The sequence below is a fragment of the Sus scrofa genome, chromosome 6, assembly GCF_054392235.1.
Source record: "Sus scrofa isolate SSC_HxYL_T2T_F1_AM1 chromosome 6, Sscrofa_HxYL_maternal_Yorkshire_Landrace_v2.0, whole genome shotgun sequence".
Classification (NCBI taxonomy): domain Eukaryota; kingdom Metazoa; phylum Chordata; class Mammalia; order Artiodactyla; family Suidae; genus Sus; species Sus scrofa.
In genome coordinates, this window is record NC_139388.1 from 101972350 (window position 1) to 101988566 (window position 16217).

General features: G+C 47.5%; 1 long non-coding RNA gene across 4 annotated transcripts in view; it reads left to right on the forward strand.

Annotated features, from left to right (window-relative positions):
* The window catches only part of LOC110261161 (uncharacterized), a 68679-nt gene that overhangs the window by 40251 nt on the left and 12211 nt on the right, over nucleotides 1-16217 (forward strand). For 2 of the 4 annotated variants that reach the window (XR_002344994.2, XR_014807596.1), the window contains exons 2-4: nucleotides 7215-7322; nucleotides 7936-8035; nucleotides 8576-8807. This is a non-coding gene — a long non-coding RNA (uncharacterized LOC110261161). Of the gene's footprint in view, nucleotides 1-7214; nucleotides 7323-7935; nucleotides 8036-8575; nucleotides 8808-14921; nucleotides 14989-16217 lie in introns of all 4 variants that reach the window. The other 2 variants (XR_014807594.1, XR_014807595.1) reach the window with 2 other exon arrangements.

The window sequence follows — 16217 nt, forward strand, 5'->3', positions numbered from 1 at the left end:
TTCCAGCTGCACCTGCACCAGGGCGCCATGCCCACTTCCTTCCCTGTTTGGGTCCTTCAGCCTGCTCTCTCCCTCACTGTGGCTGCAGGTCACTGCGCGTGGGTGTCTTTGCTGAGCTGTTCAAGTCCACTGTGCAGAGGGGGGATCAGTGGAGGGCGGTGGGTGACCGTCTGACTCTCTCCTCCCAGAGGGAGCTGCTTCCGGCGCCGTCTCCTCCTGGCCGCCTCCTCACTGCACAAGATGCTCGCCTGCTTCCTTTCCCCTCCAACGTGGTAATGGCACATCGCCCCTCTTCAGAGTCTCTTTGTCTCCCTTTTTCCTGTCCTCACTGTAAGGCAGATTAATCTTCCATGTTGAATGGTCTTTACCAAGCATCTCTTTTGAAGAAGATGGGGGTATCTCTCCTTCTCTTGATTTTTACCAATGTGATCAGATTTATGCGTGTGTGTGTGTGTGTGTGTGTGTGTGTGTGTGTGTGTGTGAGAGAGAGAGAGAGAGAGAGAGAGAGAGAGAGAGAGAGAGATGGGGCAGGGAGGGGGGAGCTATTTTAAAAGCTATTAAAATTATACAAGTCCCCTGGAAATTTATTGTCATCTGTCTGAATATATGAATCATTTACCATATAAAAACAAGATGATTACCTACCTATGTTTCTATATTTTTCTGTCTTCAGATAACTTTATATTTAAAGATCTTTCCATGTTAGGACATACAGATTAACTTCATTCCTTTCAACCTTTGCATGTAACGCTATGCTATGAATTTATTGCTGTATATAACAGTTTCCCTGCTGATGGAAATGTTGAGGCTGAAGTGTGCATTTCTAGCAGCAATATTTAAAAACACGTTTATATATAGTACTATTGCAAAAGCACTGTCTGTAGAAAATAAACATATTTTTTAAAAGAGTTCTGCCCTTTGAAAGATGTTAGTCCCAGGAAGATATGGAATAGCTTTGTTGTGTAAAATAATCCTGGTGTGTCTGCATTGTTCTGATTGAATGTGAACTGCCCTGTGCTAGGCCCTGGGGGCACAGAGGGGAGTGAGTCCTGGTTCCGAGGGACACTTACACCTGGATCACTGATTAACCCAAGGAAATCGAAACAAGGGCTACCGTTTCTACAAAAGGGACGATTGGCATTGGCTGGGAGACCAGGCACAGAGGCAGGGCTGTGTCTCTCCCTGCCTTTCGGCACATGAGGTGGCAGGTTTGGTGCAATTTTGATGCCACAGTGTGCTTGATCATGTTCTGTTCTCTGAGCAGGACACGAGAACACTTCCAGATATGCTTGCTTTCTTTATCTCTCTCTTTTTTTTTTTTTTTTTTTTTTTCATCTTTTAGGGCCATACCCGAGGCACATGGAGGTTCCCAGGCTAGAGGTCAAATTGGAGCTACAGCTGCCACCTATGCCACAGCCACAGTGACCTCGGAACCGAGCTGTGTCTGCGACCTATACCACAGCTCATGGCAATCAGCTCATGCCATCCTTAACCCACTGAGCGAGGCCCGGGATTGAACCTGCGTCCTCATGGATGCCAGTCAGATTCATTTCCACTGAGCCATGATGGGAACTCCACTTCTGGGTATGTTTTCTTGGTGGAAGAGTGTTAGTCTTGCAATATGTGGACATAGTTACCACGAATGAGGTGGGGGAGGGATGCCCTTTGAGTTTCTAATTCTGTCAGCAGCACAGCACAGACCTTTCCTATTCTGACACCTTTCTGGTGTTTCTCTCTTTCCAAATGTGAGCCACTGAAGGCTTCAAAGAGCCTCCTTCAACATGTATGTCTGATTTACCGTATGAGTAACTCTACTATTTTATTGTCAGAGCCCCTGGCCATTGAAAAAAAAGCTGCATAAAACAAACCCTGGGGGAAAACACGTTTGTTTGACTGGTAGCTTTTGTTTGCATCTCAGAACTTGAGAGGATGCTGTTTATCATTCCTGTGGGCAGCGCCAACCCCATGAGAGTGATTTCACTGTGCAGATGGTAGAGACGTGCTGTATTGGAAGGCCTTTGGTTCCTGAAGCCTGTTCTCCAAACACAGTATGGTGAAAATAAGGTCATACACTCTATTTTTTCCAGAAAGCACTGGATATGTATTATATAAAATATAGTCCTTGGTTTGGGGTCCTCATGTTTCAAGAGGTGGCCCAGTTATCTCCTTGCAATAACATCGGTGGTTTTCACAAACCAGCTGATGGGTGTGTGGGGCTTAAGGTCTTTGGGTTTGGGAGTGGAAACAAGAAAAACAGACTGGGATGGACTGGAAGCATGGCTGCTCCTCGAAACTCTCTGACCCTCTCTCATCTTGTATCTCTGGAACATCAGGGAAAACCAATCAAAAACGGAGGTGCACTGGAGAATCCGCCTCCCAGGGCAGCCACGTGGACTTTGGAATTGGGGGCATCTGGCTGCATCAATGGTGATTCTCCCACTTGCCTGCTGAGCTTGTTAAAAATGCAGATTCCTGGGTTCCCTCCCAGGCCTGGGGAGTCAGGATCCCTGGGTGAGCATCCTGGATAACTTATTTCTCAGCAGGCTGTCCACGTGGCTTGTAAACAGAACCTGCCAGCTCCAGGTCCTGACTGAAGTGCTTCCTTTCAGCTGGGAGGTGATGTGTGACTGTCCCGTCTCATAGCCCAGAAGCCAAGGCTTGGCACCCCTGGACTGGCCCTGGCCGCACAGTGAGGGGTGAGCAGGGGTGCCCCGTGCCCTCTGACTTTAGGTCTGTGCCCCTCGGGACCACTCGGCCCTTTCCGTCCTCTGTGCCTTGAGAACTGCCTAACTTGCTCGTGTGCCAGCTTCCTTGTCTGTGAAAGGAGAATAAACGCCTCTGAAGGGCAAGTTCTGTGCTGGGCAGTCTTGATAGTGAAGCGGAGTTCGGCCGCCCTGCTTCCTAGGTTACGCGGAACATCTGTGTTGCTCGATACTCCAAATGTGTTATTTGCACTTATAGGCAAACATCAAAGACGGCAACGATGGTGATAACGAGGGTAATGGTATTTCATAGATTGGTACAGCACACTTTCTTTTATTCCAGCTTTACTGAGGTAAAATTGAAAAATAAAATTGTGTAAACTCATGTCTGATGTGCTGATTCGATACACATATAGACCTCGGATTGGTTGTCGAGGTTAGTCAGACCCCCGCCACCTCACATAGTTACCATTCTTTTTGTGTGGTGAGAACCCTTACAATCTGCTCTCTAGCAGATTTCAAGAATCCAGCACAGAATTTTTAACTCTAGCCACCATTCGGCATGTTAGAGCCCAGATCTTCTTCCTCCCACATGGAAAGTTCTTACCTTTGACCAGCAGCTCCTTCTCCCCTTCCCCCAGCCCAAGGCCACCACTCTTCCATCTCTTGCTATGGATTTGACTTTTGAAGACTTATAGAGTATTTGGTTTTCTCTGTCTGACTTATTTCTGGATGGCAGGCTTTCCAGTTCACTGCAGCACTGTTCACAATAGACAAGGTGTGGAAACAACTTGAGGGTCTGTCGACAGAGGAACGGACAAAGGGAATATTACTCAGCTGTAAAAAGGAGGCAGTGCTGCCATTTGCAATAGCACAGATGAACCTTAAGGGCTGGAAGCCAAGGGCATAAGTCAGGCAGAGAAAGCCAAGTATAGTAGAGCCTGCATTCTGAGGCGGCTCCTGCCCTTCTGAGTGATTTCATTGTGGCTGAAAGATCCGGATCTCTTCCAATTGGAACATTTCTCTTTTCTTAAAATTTTTTTCTTAAAAGTTTTTTCTTAAAAGTTTTTATCCTGATGGAGATGAGCTGTTCTTTTCTTGAGGTCAGGTATTGAAAGGTCATCCCATTGAAACACAAGCACCAGTAGCAAAGAAGCTCTGACTAGTGATCCCCGCCCCCCAGCCAGTATGCGTGTTGCTCACAGGTCTCTCCTTGCTGTCTTGGCAAAGATCACTTGCTAGGAATCTGGTGTTCTGACTTCTCCCCCTTCATAGGATAAAGAGAGTAAAGAAAGTTGTTTGTTTTTAAAATTAAAACAATTTAAGGTGACTAAGTATCCTTTTAAATTTAAGAGGAGGAACTTAATTCAAAAGTACACTTAGAGATTTATAGCCTGTTGCTGAGGCTAAATATGACTATGTGACCTTTTATCATTTTATTAGTTACTTGGCTAAAGGGTTTGAATCCATGTCAAGACTGTTCTTTCCAGCACCACGGGTGACTCATGTGGAGCTCTGGGTAGGACTGCTCCAGGGCACAGCTGTGACCTATATTCCCCATGCGCTGTCTTTGTACTCACTCTCTCTAATCTATTCTCCTGCAGCGTTAGGGTGACGTGAGCTGATGAAACCCACACGCTGACTGTTGTTAGGGGTTTCAGTAGCTTCCCTAGAAAACTCTTGCTAGCATGACTGTAAGGGGGCAGAATCTGAGGCTCCCCTCCTGTACCTGGAGAACAGGTGGTCTCTGCTGGAGGGGCTGGAAATATTGGGTGACAGTGGTGACGTCAGGTTGCTTGAAGTGGGGAGACTCTGCTGGCCTGAGAACTCAAAGACAAACCCTCCACTCCTGAGTCATGCAGTTCCCATCACAGGAGTCTGCAGGAAAAGGGGGAGAACACCCACCACGTTTATTCAACTGATGTTCATCCCCCACCTGCTATTGCCAGGCCCTGGGCTTGGCCCTGTCCATTCCACACAGGACACAGCATGACCAGATCAGAGTCTGGGGACCTGCAAGCAAATCACCACAGACACAAGTGGGAAAGGGCCGTGGTGACGGGGGCTGCGGGGAGACGGCCCCGTGAGTGGCCCTGACCTGGACATGGGTTCAGAAGGGACTTTCTTGGGAGTCATGACTCGGCTAAGCTCTGAAGAAGTGGGATTTAGCTTGTCAGAGGATGGAGGATGTTTTCCAGGTGGCCGGCAATGACCTGGGGCCCTGTGCTGCTGGTGGGGGTGGGGTGGATGGACAGCTGTGACCCTGAGGTCGCGGTGGTGAGGATGTGGTGGCAGTAGGCGCAGACCTCGGAGAGCCCGGGGGCTTTGGAAGGAGGCTGAGGTCAGCTTGGGTTTTAGGTGGAGGTTGATATGATGAGACCTGCCTTGGTCAAGCGCTTTCTATGGACCACGTGGACAGTGGTTTTCAGGACTCATTTAGCGGCCACTGGAAGACAGAGAGTTTTTTTGGAAATATTATGAATTTAGATGTGTATAATGTTGAATGTGGAGTATATACTTTTTTTAATAAGCTGATTTTTTTTCACTCTTTTTTTTTTTTGGCTACACTCAAGGCATGTGGAAGTTCTTTGGTCAGAGATCGAACCCAAGTCATGGCAGCGACCCAAGCCACAGCAGTGACAATGCCGGGTCCTTAACCCACTGAACCCCAGGAGAACTCCCTGGAGTATCTCTTTCTGAAAACCTCTGGGGGACCCTGAAGGTGACAGGAGAACTCCTTGGAGTATCTCTTTCTGAAAACCTTTGGGAGACCCTGAAGGTGACTGAGTGTCTAGACAGGGATCTCTGAAGGGCAGTGGAGCCTGGATTTAGGCATTCGGGAGTCTGCATGGCCATGGGCACTGGGAGGGTGTGAGGTGAGTGAACTATCTGTGAACTCTGAGCAACTGCAGCTTAATGACTGGCTGGATGAGGACGAGCCAGCAGTGAAGATGGAGAGGAAAATGTAGGAGGGAAACCAGGAGAATCTAGTTTTCCTGGAAACCAACCCAAGGTGTTGTTTCAAGAAGGAGGGGCTAAGACTCAGCGGTGCCAAGTGCTCCAGATGGTCAAGGGGGAGGACGGGTCAGATTCCAGGGGACGCAGCAGCCCGGAGATTCCCAGGAACCGCAGCAGGACAGACGTCAGAAACCGAAGGGAGGTCCAAATGGAGGGAAACTTTTTACCCAACACAAAATCTAACAGTGCATTCAGAGCACCAAGTTCTAAGTGTAGATCACAAAGAAATCCTGAGTCCTGGCCTGGCTGAGTTCACGAAGAGACCTGCCCTGGAGTGTGGTGGGAAGGCCTGTACCTTTCTGGACAAACAGGCTGGAGGAAGGGAGGTGGGCATCCAAGGGCAGAGACCACGTGATGGGAAGGCCAGACCTATAGGTGGTCGGGCCACTCGTCCAGCGGGGTCGCAGCTGTTGTGTATCTGAGGCTGCAAGTGGGGGAGTAGTTCTGGAGCCTCTGAAGTTGGGGGCTAAAGCACAGGAACAAGAGCCCCCTGCTGCCTCCACACCAAGGAGGGGGTCATGAAACTTCTTGGGTTTCAGGTTTTTCCTGGCCACCCGCGAGACACATGGAAGTTCCTGGACTAGGGGTCAAACCTGTGTCACAGCGGTGTCTACGCTGGATCCTTAACCCACTGCACCACCAGGGAACTCCAGGTTCGAGCTTTTTCACTTGAAAATGAGGCTGCTCCAGAGCCCGCTGTAACCGAGCAAGACCCTATGAGGCCTTCCCAGGACAGAACCCCCATGTCCTCCATCTGTTCTATTCTGTAGAAAATGTTAGCTTCCTAGACCTTCCCCAAGTTCCAAAGAATAAACTTAATCAGAGAAGTGAGAAAACACAGAAAGAAGGGGAAAGAGTCAAGCAAGACACAATAACAATACTTTAGCCATTAAACAAGGTCAAGGACATTTAGCTCTTCCTCAAGGGCTGTAGAGAATGTTCTGCTTTGAAGGTAATGAAGACCCACCAGGTGGAAGCCGTTAACTATGAGCGGCCCGTGAACACGTGGACCACAGACCGGTTGGAACCAGAAGGTTGATGACTTGACTCCCAGGGACCTCGCCACCCACCAATCAGAAGAACACCCCCTTGCTGATCACAAACACACTCCCACCCGCTCCCTCACCTTATCTCAAAAAACCTTCCCCTGAAAGCCTCCGGGAAGTTCGGGTCTTTTAAACACTAACCACCTGACTCCCTGCTTAGTGCCTGCAGGAAATGCTGCCCTTTCCTTCCCCGCAGCCCGGGGTCAATAGACTGGCTTCACTGCACCTGGCTGAGCGGACCGGCTTCAGTGCACATTCATCCCAAAGCTATTTGCCATTTTAAAGTTGCACTAATTAGCTTCATCCAGATTAATGATTTTTTCTGTTCCGTTCAGCACATTAGGAAATCTCTGTGATGTCATCCTCCCTGAATGAGCAAATTCTTTGCCCGTTTTTCTAAAATCATATTATTCTGTCTCTGCCTTGCTTTTGATCCCTCTGTATGCAGGGGCGTGGCTGTCCCCAGGCCTCCTCAGTCAGGGATCAAGTGCATTATCTTGGGGTCCTCTCTGTGTCATCATGGTCTCTCTGGAACACCAAGGGCCGCATAAACACGGTAGGAATGGTTGATGGTTCCCTGGTTTCATAAAACCTCTCAGGAACATTAGACTATGTCCGTGAGAGAAGTAAAACCCAATTATCCTCAGTGCCAGTAGTTTTTATGTCTCAGAAGAGATTCTGCTGGAAGGATCACTGGGCATTTCAAGATGTTTGGAAACACTGCACTGATGGAGTTATCCTCAGTGGGGTGTCATTAAATGTTTGTTTACGATTGTTGGTGGGTCTATCAAACCCACTTAGTCCTGCCAGTGTTAGATTTTTGACTCAATTAGGAAAAAAAAAGTATTAGAGGGAACTAACTTTGCAGCAAAGGGCAGATACTCTTAGGTACTGAAAACTTGCTGAATTCTGTAGGAATAGGAACCTTGGGAATTATGCTTCCGTAGGAGAAATAATCAGGTCATTTTAGTCACTTAGTAGTCTGTGGTGCCACTGGAATAATTAAAAACATGATAATTTAAACTGACTGTAGAGGTAATGGAAGAAACATGAAATTTAGTTAGACTAGGGTAGTTGAGTTTGTTCAAAAATCAAATGGAAATCTTAGGGCACTACGGGAGCAGTTGAGAGTTGATCACAGCTGAGCAAGGCTGGTCTTCTTCCTGCAGGTCCCGGCACCTTTGAGGATCTGACAAAGGCTGGCTGTCTTCTCTCAAGACAAGGGCACGGGACCCCCAGTGCCAGGAGGCCCCCAGAGCTACGGCACAGGTGGGAATGTCACCAGCCACTGAGCGCTTGCGAGTGTTTTACCACCAGGCCCATGACTGATGCTTGGTGTTGGGTGGCTATGAGTTGACACCATCTGGTATCTTTTCAGTGCAAAACAGAGAGACTAGTCAAAACATAAGATGACAAGAGGCAGAAGTGAGAGTCTTGGGAGAAGAGAGGGGAGATGGGATGATGGGGAGAGTGGAGGGCGAGGGTCCACTCTGAGGTCTTCAGGACACCTTCCTACTTCACACGGGAGGGGCAGGGTCCATCTCCCTGGATCCTGGCCAGGTAGCTTCCGGGGTGAGTCCTGAGCCCCCTTCATCCTTACCATAAACGTCTCACCCAGGCGTCTAAGGTAGGCTCCTCAACATTTCCAACCAGAGGACTCCCAGGGTCTGAGGGACTGGGAGCCTGGGGTCTGGAGACCTAGGCTGAGCTGCAGGCAGCAGGTGAGGTTCTGCAGGTGCCCTATCAGCTCAAGATGGACTGATGTCACACTTGAATCTGTAACATGTTTGTTTGCATACCGGAGGGCAGTTGTCCAGAAAGCTGACCCAATGAGAAAATGGGCTGCTGTTCGACCACATTTGGAGAATTGATTTCGGCATCCTGGCACATCTCTGCTCTTCACACACTAAATAGCCAGCGAGGAAGATGACCTCACCTTTTCCCGAAAGCGGAGATGGTCAGTAGCTGTCTGTCCCGAGGTTGCCAGGGGGTCTGAACGCCAAGCCACAGCCTCCACCGCTGCCCTGGCCCCAAGCTGCTAGTGAGTATCATCATTTCCCCTCTTGGATTTGCCCCATTAACCAGCACTTCAGCTGGTCTGGGTGACTTGAATGGTGGGTGACGCAGGCCTGTGATCCTGGGGTCTGATCTCCTAGTAGCCTCGCTGTTCCAGGTGTGTGGCTATGGATGGAGCACAGAAGCACTGGAGCGGCCAGTTGGGTGGGTTAGCACAGAAGGCAAAAGTGCAGGTGTGGTGAGATGCATAACTAAACTGAGCCCACGCCCTCCGTGTCCAGTCCTTGATGAGTTGCTTTTTCATGCTGTGTCTCATAAGATGCATTTCCAAGAAGCATAGATCTCGCATTTGAAACCCATCACTTTTGGCTTCTCTACTGCTGTGTCCCTGTCTCTCTAGTCAGTACTCGACCTCACCATATGTGTGTCTCCATAGAATTTTTGGCTCATAGCCTTTGGAATATCCAGCAGACTCGGGTGAAACCTCTGCATGATCTTTCCAGCTGGACACTGGAAAGCGCAGGGGAAAATGATTACATCTTAGACTAAAAAATCTCCTCCATGTTACATCAGCTTGGAAAATGGAATACAGAATTATAAAATTTCAAAACCAGAGATTTCAATCATCCTCTAAACTTAGTTTAGAGATTAAAAAAGAATTCCAAAGATTTGAAATGACCTGCTTTGCCATGATCGTAAAAAGATGTGCTGACGTGTAACTGCTTGATATGTGTGAGGAGCACAGATGCGTGTGACCTCCGCGTTTACTGATGGGAAGCCCCTCTGAGCAGGAGCAGGGCTGGGACTCAAAACCAAGGTTGCGTGACAGCCAAGCCCACGTTGATGATGTTGCATACACCCCGTTTCCAGGGCCATGTCAGTGGGTGACTCTGGAGGTGAAGCCTGGACAGGTGTGCAGCAGCCCCCTTTGGTCTAGGCTTGTCAGAGCCTGATGGGGACCAGAAGACTCAGGTTGCTCGCATCCATATCCCTAACCAGATCTCTTCTCGCTTACTCTATGCCCTGACTCTTTCCTTGTTTGGCGGCTGCAGAAGCCGATACAGAGAGTACAGAGAAAAGTAGGCTAGCTATGGTGTACTTCCAAATCTAACACTCTGGAATTGCAGGATGGCATCTGCAGGCCTTTGATGCAATTGTTTCAAGCTCTCAATCATATTGAAGAATTTTAACAGAGAATGGCAATTTTCTAAAAACACTGCTTCTGCAGAGAAACTGTGGAAATGCTTCCTCAATAACATTTTAAAATAATCTGCAACATCCAGCATCGGAAAATCCTGCTCTGGGCTCTTTGTGTCCACAGCGACAAATAGCAAGTCTAGCACATAGTTGGAGCTCAGTAAATTCTAGGTCAGTGAGTATATGATCATTATGTGAATGAGATGTTTCCATTCCTGGTCATTGTCCCGCAAGAACTCTGCTTATCGAAAGGGAATACAATCACTTCTATCCAATGAACAACACAACCCATGTATCAGATAGTTGACCATGATCTATCTGCCAGGCTACTTTGGGAAATACTTCAATAGAGAAACAAGATCTTAGTACCTGCCTGTGATCTAAATAGTTTAACTAAGCCGACATGCAGTGTAAATCATTGAGTCGCTGGTTTGTTAGTCTACATCTGATGGGTAGGCGAGTGTCCAGGCTTCAAAAGAGCACATGGAAGTTGTGGTTGTTGTTTTTGGAGAACCCAGCTGTCAGCCTCAGTGGAACAAAATCAGTACTTGCAAAACCATTAGGTACCTGAGTAGTTTCTTCTTTTCATCCATCTCATCCTTCTCTGGTCTTGCCATCTGACTCTGCTTGTCTGCATGTGGGATGGTCCTTGGTATCATGTCATTAGGAGGGGGACAATAGTCCTTCCTAACTTTATTTTTAGGGCTGCACCTGCGACATTATGGAAGTTCCCTGACTAGGGGTCGAATTGGAGCTGCAGCTGCCGGCCTACACCATAGCAACACTGGATCTGAGCTGCGTCTGAGACCTGAACTGCAGCTTACAGCAACACTGAATCCTTAACCCACTAAGCAAGGCCAGGGATTGAACCTGCCTCCTCACGGAGAATCCTTAACCCACTGAGCCACCAGGGGAACTCCCAAGTTTCGTGATGATTAACAAGATACTTATGTAAAAAGAGACTAGCACAGACTAAACCAGAGTTACATAGCTCCAACAGCAAACTGCCAGGAAGGACAATCTGATTTTCCAAACTTGGATCTGGTTCAGGCATCTGTGGCTGAGGCCAGGGCCATGGGCCTGACCAAGAGCTCAGAGGCTGCCTGGTCAACCTGGCAGACACTCCGAAGGGGCTGCTGCATTTGCTGCTCTGTTTCCCCTCCCCCAACTTATTTTAAAACTATATTGTCAGACTCAGAGTTTCTCTTCACCCATTAAAAGTGTGCACCCTCTTAGAACTCCCCCAGTGCCCTGTGCAATTAGCAAAGCCTCTGTAAATAGTTAATGAAACTCATCAGACTTGCGACGGAGACGGCAGTGTTGCCCTAGCAAAGCACTTTGTGGGCATCAATTTATCCTTGTTTCTTGTACCATCTTTGTTTGAGTCCAGCCTGTGATGAATCTTGAGGTTGGCAAACCTGCCTCCATTTTCTTTGCATGAATGCTTTCAATGTTCGTTGCAAACATGACATGTGTACAGGCACCTGTGTGCACTTGATTACACACACACACACACACACATGTACACACGCCATGGGTTCAGTTCCCAAGATCTTCAGATGCCATGCTTTCCTGACAGTCATAAAGACTCTCTCTGGGCGATGTGTACCATCTTCTAGATGTGATTGAACAGATTCTAATCCCGACCTGGATTCAGGTGGGCTGTGAAGACAAAACCAACCCCAGAGATGTTTGAGTTGTTCTCAATCCCGTGGGCTCTGTATTTATGTTCTAGAATACAACTCTCTGGGGGCAGGGCTTCTTTGTTGCTCTCACACTGCATCTTGAGCAGCGCCCAGCTGGTGGACCCTCAGGAGAATTCACTCGGTGGGGGATGTGCAGTTAGTTTAGCCTGTCAGCCCTCCAAGGAATATTGGCATTTTTGTGTCTTGTGCTTAGAAATGTTACAGAATGCCCAGGTAACCTTTAAGGTAGAGACATCGCAGGATCTGTGTTCCCCTCAGCCTCCCTCAAATAGGGGTTAGGGAGCTGCTTTCACCCCTCAGGCCCTGCGCCTGAACACCCCATGTCCAGTTTCCTGTCCACGTTCTCGGAGACCACCTGTTCAAACACAGCCCAGAAAGTGGGATAGACGGTTGGCTGTTTGTGTCACTGCGGATCGGTGACACACCTGGGTGCTTACCTCCCTGACTGGGTCGTCTGCGGCTTGGCCTGGACTGTGAGATGGCATAGTTTTCTGGAATCAGGGTGACCTGGTATTGGTTTCCCATTCAGTCCCTCTGACTTTTTTTTCTCCAGAGGAGACAGGAGTTAGAAGCAGAAACTAAAGGCCTTCAGGACTCTTTGTAAGGCCTCGGATACACAAAATATTGGTTTGGGGTTTAGGCAACAAAATTCTGTGCTGAACTGGGGTGAATTCTGTTCATTTCTGCCCAGGCTCAGAACTGCCCTGACCCACCCCAGCAGGCTCTCCGGGAGGCAGATCCCTGCTTTTGTGTCTAGAATCATAATGTGCCAACTTGTTGCCACTGATCTCCGCAGCCGCCCCAGTCACGGATTCTGAGACATGACTGACACACGGGTGGCTCCCTTAGGACCATGGATGTTTGACTTTTTTGCTTAGATTATACAAGTAAAAAGCTGGAAAGAGATCTGCAGAATTGCAGATGTTATTAAGAAGATGATCAAGGAAGAATGCTATTGTGTTTCATCCTAACATTGATTGTATTTTCTTCATTTACACTGTCAGATTGACTTTTTGTGATTATTGGTATCTTTAGAGCAGCTTTTTTCAAACATTTTCCATAAATCCGCAGTTGTATATGATGCTCCCTCAAAAGTAATTCTGCTAAGTGAGAGTTTCACATGCATTGTATTAAATCCCTAAGAAATTGTTGGTAAGGAAATTCTTCTTTTTTTTTTTTTGGTCTTTTTAGGGCCGCACCTGCAGCATATGGAGGTTCCCAGGCTCGGGGTTGAGTAGGAGCTGTAGCTGCCGGCCTATGCCACAGCCACAACAAGGAGGGATCCAAGCCGCATCTTTGACCTACACTACAGCTCACGGCAATGCTGGATCCTCAACCCACTGAGTGAGGCCAGAGATTGAATCCGCTTCCTCATGGATACTAGTCAGGTTTGTTACCACTGAGCCATGACAGGAACTATGGAAATATTATTCTTTGTTAACTCACAGTATTCAAAACATATGTGACCAGATGAACACCTCCACCACTTTTTTTTTTCTTCCTAAAAAGCCATTTTATCTGGGGGAACTAACAGACTCAGAACAGTTTTGGGAAACACTGGCCTGGAGAAGTGGTTGTTTGTATTCTTCAAAAGTGAGTCCTGAGCCGCTGCCTTTGTGGGTCAAAAGAATGTCTGAGTGTTGCTCCTCCTTCCGCCCTGCTGCTGCTTCTGGGAGGCCTGCTGTGGATCAGGTGTGGGTCCTGGTCTTTACGTGGACTTTCTGGAATCCTTACAAGATCCTGACCAGGAGAGTATGAAATATCTCATTTACCAGTGAGGAAACTGGGGTTCGTGGAGGTGGAATAATTTTCACAAAGGGGGAGTTCCCGTCGTGGCGCAGTGGTTAACGAATCCGACTAGGAACCATGAGGTTGCGGGTTCGGTCCCTGCCCTTGCTCAGTGGGTTAAGGATCCGGAGCTTGGATCCTGCGTTGCTGTGGCTCTGGCATAGGCTGGCGGCTGCAGCTCCGATTAGACCTCTAGCCTGGGAACCTCCCATATGCCGCGGGAGCGGCCCAAGAAATGGCAAAAAGACAAAAAAAAAATTTTTTTTCACAAAGGCTGGGTGAGACCCAGTCTGTCTGCCTACACACACTCTGACTACCAATTGGTACCTTTCAGATGATGCTCTTTTTTCAGCCCAGGGTCACCCTCAGACCGATAAATATATAAAATCCTTTCTCCCTGTTGAAGATGAGTAACTTTCTTCCGTTTCTTCCTGTGATTCCAGTTCTTCTTTTTTTTTTTTTTTTTGTCTTTTTGCCTTTTCTAGGGCTGCACCCGTGGCATATGGCGGTTCCCAGGCTAGGGGTCGAATCGGAGCTGTACCTGCCAGTCTACGCCAGAGCCACAGCAACGTGGGATCTGAGCTGCGTCTGCAACCTACACCACAGCTCACGGCAACACTGGATCCTTAACCCACTGAGCAAGGCCAGGGATCGAACCTGCAACCTCATGGTTTCTAGTCTGATTCGTTAACCACTGAGCCACGATGGGAACTCCTGTGATTCCAGTTCTTATAATGGGAATTTTGTGCCTTTTGGCTACCTTCATCCATTTTTCCCTCCCCCCCGTCCCTGCCTCTGGTAACCACAAATCTGATCTCCTTTTCTGTGTGTTTGTTTGTTTGTTTTTGAAGTACAGTTGATGTTCAACACTGTGTTAGTTGCTGGGGCATCACCTAGAGATTTAATATTTCTATACATTTCAAAATGGTCACCACGATAAGTCTAGTTACCATGTGTCATCATACAAAGATGTATTTTGACATCCTTTTGCAGGCAGGTGTGGGTGTTCTTCTTTGTTACCACACTAGAACTCAACACTTGGTAGTTTCTTAAAGGCTGGTTACAGGGTACAATCTGAAAGACAGCTGCAAAGTATAACCTGTGAACTTTTTGTTTTGATCACAGAAAAATCTGTTGTCTATCCTGCCCTCTGACTGTATTGTGTACCTTGGATGATGTTGTAAGGTCATGAATGCGTTCACTGAGCTACGTAGGTCTCTGAAATGCTGACATGTTTTATTACACAGTAACACAAAACACCCACATTTGTTAATATGACTGCTGATTTCATCTAAAGAGTCTCTAGGTGTTGGGAAGATGTCAAGTTCACTATGATAGACAAAGTTTTCTAATTTTCTAATGTTTTTCTTGAAGGCTCTAATTTTTGATTGGTAAGAAATTCTCAGTTATTTTCTAGAAGTTACAAGTTTACTTGGTTCATTTTCAAGATGCTGTCTGGGAGTTCCTGTCGTGGCTCGGTGGAAACGAATCCCACTCGCATCCATGAGGACGCAGGTTCGATCCCTGGCCTTGATCGGTGGGTTAAGGATCTGGCGTTGCGGTGAGCTGTGGTGTAGGTTGCAGACACAGCTTGGATCCTGCATTGCTGTGGCTCTGGCGTAGGCCAGTAGCTATAGCTCTGATTGGACCCCTAGTCACGGAACCTCCCTATGTCGTGGGTGTGGCCCTAAAAAGACACAAAAAGAAAAAAAGGTAGAAAGGTGTCCCAAGAAAACAGCAGGTGGGTCAGCTCATGACTCAGGCAACTATGCAAGTCCTTTTCCTCAAGACAACGGTCCTTTCCATATACAGTGGAAGTGCTTTATGAGAATTTCCTGTCTGTCTCATAGAATATTAAACAGGTATACACTCAAGGGTCAAGATTTAATAAAATTAAAAATTTTTTACTTCTTTATCAAAAATATTCTTAGGATGCTGGCTTTTTAGAAAACGTTGGGTGTTTGGTGGTGAGGAACACAACGGCTGCTCACACAGTTTGGTGCCAGGAGTTTCACTCCTGTTGCTTTGTGCTGTCACTGCACAAAGCAGCAGGAGTCTGAATAGTATTACAAAACTTATTGCAAAGATCATACAAGTAAAATGACTAAAACAGAAAGTGCTATAAAATATGCAGATAAAATAATAAAATATGACCACTTTCAGAATCTCTGAGAGCCACTGAAGGGGGTGAATGAGTTTTATCCACCATGTGTATGGGGGACTCAGGGGACCCCTGGTCACTGTCATCAACTCCTCTCAGGCTGATGCATTGCCCAAATGCCTCAGGCTCACAGATGTGTCTGGAATCTGTCTAAGGGACATTGGCAGTTAACTTTAATTTTCAAGGGGAGACCTCAGATTAGGAATTAACATTGAAGAGTTCCAGTTGTGGCTCAGCAGGTTAAGAACGTGACTAGTATCTGTGAGGATGGGGGTTCAATCCCTGGCCTTGCTCAGTGAGTTACAGATCCAGCATTGCTGCAAGCTGCAGCTGAGGTCAAGGATGCGGCTCGGATTTGGCGTTGTAGCGGCTGTGGTGTAGCCCAGCAGCTGCAGCTCCAGTTCGACCCCTAGCCTGGGAACTTCCACATGCTGCAGGTGCATCCATAAAAAGAAAAAAATATTAACATTGAAAGGAAAATATGTAATCAGTTAGATCATTTCATTCTGGTATTTATTGTCACAATGAATCTGTGTTAGGAGTGTCTTGCTGTCCATTGCAGTGCTGAGGTCTTAACACTCAG